Genomic DNA, 5,759 nt, shown 5'->3' with positions numbered 1-5,759 from the left:
CAGCAGGGGTCCAATGTTGCCCTTGCTTTTTCTCCGGCTCCCCACATATCTGAAAAAGGACTTTTTTGTTGTCCTTGATGCGCGAAGCTAGTTGGAGTTCAGTTGCAGCCTTGGTTTTCCTGGTTTACTCCCTGCAGGACTGGACCAGTGCAGAATATTCCTCCTTGGAGGTAAATCCCATCCTCCACCCTTTGTACGCCTTACTTTTTAGCCTCAGGAGGTCTGCTAGGTCCCTGGAGAGCCAAGGGGCTGTTGTGCCCTCTTGCTGCCTTTCCTCCAAGAGGGAATAGAATTTGCTTGTGCGTTGAGGATTGCTCCCTTGAGGAGCAACCACTGTTCCTGGACTCCCCTTCCCCTGGGGTCGTGGTCCCTTAGGGCCTTACTGACAAGCCTCCTGAGCTTGTCAAAGTCAGCTTTTCTGAAGTCAAGGACTTCTGTGTTGCTGACTGACTTGCCAGCTTTACGGTGGATGGTGAAGGTGATCAGCTCGTGGTCGCTGTCACCCAGCTTCCCATCAATCACTAGGTCGCTGATTAGGTCAGCCCCAGTGGCCAGTACCAGATCAAGCAGTGCTTTACCTCTCGTTGGCCCGTAGACTTCTTGAGTCAGGTAGAGGTCATCTACGCACGATAGGAAGCTTTGCGACCGCTCAGATTTTGCTGAGTGATCCTCCCACAAGATGTCTGGGTAATTGAAGTCACCCATGACAACCATGGTCCTGGAGCATGCAGCCTCAGCCAGTTCCCGGGCAAACTCCTGGTCAAGCTCTTGACTTTGGGAGGGAGGTCTGTAGTAGACTCCCACCATTGTGTCCCCTGTGCTGTGTTCCCCATGGATTTTAACCCAGAGGGTCTCCAGTTGTCCACCCTGTTCGCCAATATCAGCTTGCAGGGATGCTTAGCTTTCCTTAACATAGAGAGCTACACCCCAGCCCCTTTTATCTACTCAATCTCTCCTGTACAAGGTATAGCCATCTATACCCGTGGTCCAGTCATGGGTGGAGTCCCACCAGGTCTCCGTTATCCCTATGACGTCGTAATTATTTGCGTTAAGCAGGAGGATGAGTTCCCCAAGCTCCTGGCATTTGTGTACCAGCAGGCAAGTGTCCCCTTGGGGGCTCTCAATTATTGATGAGTAAGATAGCTACATTAATGTAATTATATTGTAAATTGCAATCATATTGATTTGGAAGGACTTGAGGAGACTTTGCTGCACATTTTGAAGGGCTCTTCGTTGGACTTTTTGAAAGGTTCTTGGCTGGAGTCTTCTTAGGAGCCTTGGCTGCAGGTTTTTCTGGAGTCTTGTCTGCTTTCTTAAAGGAAGTGTCCAAGGACATTTGGACAGATGTTCTCCAGGGAGATGGGTGACACAGAGAACTTGTTCGCTGGCATGGCTTGGCATCAGATCAAGTGTTGTAAAGTTGAAACTGAGGTCATAAAGTTAAAACAGGGTGTCCATTTATAAATGTTCTAAGTGCGAAACATTGTAACTTGAAACACTGTAAGTCAAGGACTGCCTGTATTTCACAATTGTGTGTCATAACTGTGTATTGTCTCATTGTTGACATAAATAAGAGACACACTCTAAATGAATTCTTATTTGGCCCCTTATTGCTCTAATTTTCCACGGTCACCTTGTAGTTTGATACTGTTCTTCCCTGTATTTTGTTATCCCCCTTTTGATGTTATCTTTTCTTCTTAAATTTGTGCCAGAGAAAAACACGAGACACCTCTGCTAGTTAGTGGGAGCTGTTTGTCATTTCTTCTTTTTAAGCCTCTGGCAAGTCTGAAAAAATATTCATGATCATGGGGTCCTGGTTTTCTTGGTTTAAAAATCACAACTTCTCTGATTAAAAAACCCAAAATCCATGTTTTTTCCATGATTAAAATGAAACACCGCTATGTATAAAGGTATGTATAAAAGTGTCAGATGAACACAATGTTTTATTGATATATTTACTATTTTAAGTAATTTGGAAGCCTACTAGTGCCTCAATTGCTATAATAACATACATTCTAAATGCGTATACACTTTGGTGTTTGATTTTGGGTTTTTATCACAAAAAATCAAAGCACCCTCTGCCCCCTTTGCTCACCAGGATGCAGGTCCAACTGCAGCTGTCCCCCTGCACTGCTTTGTGGCACTGAGCAGCACTGATATACCAGTGCTCTGTCCATGCCAGTGCCCCTCACTCCCCACCCACAGTCCCCTGGGCCCTGATGGTGCCCCTCACTCCCCATGCTCCCCAGCTCTGCCAGAGGGGACCTTCAGCTGCTATGGGGTCAGGAACTCAGGTACATAGCCCCCTGTCCCCCAGATGCCACCCACGGGAAGCAGCAGCTGCTGCAGTGGAGTGGAGCATGGAGCCTGGCTCCCCGTCCCCCGTGGGCAGCATGGCTGGAGTGGAGCCCATGTTGTGGAGAGGGCAGATGCGGGCTGCCTTAAGTGGGCTCGGGGCTCCCCATTCTGCTGCCCTTCCCCGCAGGGCATCCACAGCCTAATAGGTGGGATTTAGCACAACAGGGCAGAGAAGGGCAGGGAGGCTTGGTGCTGCCCCCAGGAGCCCCACACTACCATAGCAAGGCATCTCCTGCCTGCCTGGTAGCAGTGGAGGTGGTGGTGAGGGATTGTGGCCCCTGCTGCTGCCAGGCAGGCAGAGGACACCTCGCCATGGTGGCACAGGGCTCCCAGTGGCAGTACCAAGCCTCCCCGTCCCACTCTGTTCTGCTGTGCCTGGTCCCCAGGGGGAGAGCAGCAGGGCAGGGAGCCCAGAGCCTGCAGCAGGCAGCCCGCATCCATCCCTGTCCTGCACACAAATCTCAGGGGCATGTACTTCCTATGCCCCCCTGGGAGCACGTGCAGCAGCAGAGACCCAGCCTCCCACCGATCCCCAGACAAGTCACCCATGGCTCCGTCCTACTCTCTACCCAGGCCCTGTGGCCACACATTCTGGTCCCAGGCCCCAAGTCCCATGCACCATCCTGGCTGGGCAGCAGCCCCACCCTCAGCCCTGCCCAATTCCCTCCCTCACTATGGGGGCCTCATTCTTCTCCCCACCCCCCGGCATTCAACTTACCTGCGGGAGCTGCTCTCCACGCTGCCTAGTGACCATGTGCATGTGTACATGTTCATGTGCATTTGGTGCCCTCTGCCTTATTGCTCTCCTCTCACTGCCCTCAGTCCCCTGCAGGCTGGAACTCTGCCAGCCTGCAAGGGGAAACCCATCGTTTCTTAAGTTTTTCTCCTTAAAAAGAGAAAATCCCAGTTTTCTTAAAATGAAAAAATTCACATTTTACTGCATTTTTCCATGACAAACAGAAAACCTGGATCCCTGATCATGATGCATAAATTCTTGCTCTGTTATGTAAATCTCAGCCAGAGAATCACTGTGATCAGAAAGTAGTGAGATTACAAAGAAATATTTTATTTCTTTAAAAAAATAATCAATCATATATTTCACTGAGGCCTAAATAGCTTCTGCATGAAAAACATTAATGAAGTATGGAAATTTTCACATCTAAATCATTGGTTCAAATCTAGTCCACACTGGCAATAAATCACTTACCACCTGCCTTTGAGATAAGAAAGGTTTCAGTGTGTTACCCTGATTTTGACTTCCTAGTAAATTTATTTTATGGTAATGAGCAGATATACCAGCAGCATCTCCAAGCTAGGAGCTCTCAATAGGCCCTATGACAGTGTGTCACCAGATGTTAGAGCCAGTTTGCATTAAGGAAATGTCAGGACATATAACATATTCCACATGGTAACTTTGCCATCTAATAAAGTTACTATTTCTGAATGGAGAATCTTTTCCCTGGATTTGGTGATACAGTATAGTTTGGCTATTTGTTGTGTGTCTCCTCCACTTTTGTTACATAGTAAAGTCAGTTCACTTACATAATAAACATATTCTGCATCTACACCAGGGGTGGGCAAAATACAGCCCACGGGCTGGATCTGGCCCACCAGGCTATTCTGTGTGGCCCACGGGGCCCCTAAAAAATTTAGAAAATTAATATTTATCTGCTTCTGGCTGCCTGTCAAAGATGACAGGAATCGGGGGCAGTAGGACCCAGCAGCCTGACTCAGCAGCCCAGCCCACCCCCAGCCATTTCCCTGCCTTCCTGCTCATGCACTGCTCCAGCACCATGTGACTCCTGGATGCATGGCCGGACTGTGGGAGCATGGGGCCCACGCCAGTACCCCAGGGCCAGGAGCGGGAGAGGCGTGTGTGCGTGTGTATTCATAGGGTGAGTCCCACACACACACACACCTACCATACACATGCACCCAACCCCCACCCTCACATTGCCATACAACCACATACCCACACCCCCTCACACACACACCAGCCACCCTCCCCCCCACACATCCCCACACAGATACCCCGACAAACCTATACCCACCCTCCCATGCCTCCACCCCTCCAGAATATACAAGGGTAAGAATTCTTTTTAAGCTATAGTGCAATCACCTCTATGTACACTGCACAAACATGTAAATCAGGACAAAAATATTTATTTGAAATCAAATTAATGAATGTTGTAGATGTTCACTTTTTAGAATATAATTTGGTATTTTTCTAGTTCCAAGATAGCAAAACCCTTTGCTGAAAGGAGTACTATTGGGGCAAGAGGAGGGACTTCTGGTGGCAAAGGTTAGGGGTTAGGGGCAGGACTTCCACTCACAAAATGGCAGCCAGGGGGTGGGAATACCCATGCAGCCCTCGACAGCTTGCCAAAACCCAGTAAGTAGCCCGCCACCCAAAATAATTGCCCACCCTGATCTACACCCTCAATTGGTTTCCTACTGGCTAGCTCATAACACAGAGACCCCATCACAAGTGCCATTCTTATTGACAGTCATGGCAGACATTGCAAGGCATGAGATGCTCACCGAGGCTGAACTAACTGCTGACTCTGACCATGGTCTGTCTTGATAAGGACTGAAAGCTGATGTCACCAGAGACCTATGCTTATTCTTTTTGTCTTGGCAATACCTTGTTGATTGCACTTTGCTGTTTTAGAGCAATAGGTTTGAATAGGTTTGAGTATGAGTTGGAAGAACAATAATGATACATTTTTAAAAGAAATCTGAAGAATAGGCATGGAAAAGCGAGGTGTTTTAAAACAATATTGGCCATTTTACCAACCATTAAAACAACAAATAGCTGGCACACACAAATAGCTTTTGATTATGAACACTAAACTGTCCAACAATTTAGTTGGCCAGTTTGTCCAGTTATGGCCAAACATGGGTATAGGTAGTCCACTAGCCTACCATTCTAAAACCAGTTTTTTATTCTTAGCATAATATTGAATAAAGCACATTTTTGCTGACACTGTTAACTCAGTCTGAGGTTGATCCTTCAAGGACTCTCCACTTCTCCATCTCCAATTGATCATCTTGTGGTTTAATAATCCATCTGGTAGCAGTCATAAGTAAAGTATTTTTAAATGCACCAGTTAGTCCACAATTGTGTAGACAATTATTGGAGACACGGGCAAAGATCATCTTGCAGTGGAGAAGTACAGATAGGGAAGATAAACACTGGCTAATATGGTCTGACTAGAAGAGTATCCCAGGCTGAGAATCTGCTGGGATTCCATTTGTGGACTTATCCTAAGCCTCTAGTCTCATGGAAAATTACCCTGTTGGTAGATGTGGCAGGACACTTGGGGTGCCTGCCACTTTAAGAAGTCAGGCAATCTGCAAAGCCACTGGCAGGTCTGGGTCAGGCCTAATTGGGAGTCAGC

Source organism: Alligator sinensis, unplaced genomic scaffold, assembly GCF_000455745.1.
Source record: "Alligator sinensis unplaced genomic scaffold, ASM45574v1 scaffold528_1, whole genome shotgun sequence".
Taxonomy (NCBI): Eukaryota; Metazoa; Chordata; order Crocodylia; family Alligatoridae; genus Alligator; species Alligator sinensis.
This window is presented reverse-complemented; position numbering follows the sequence as displayed.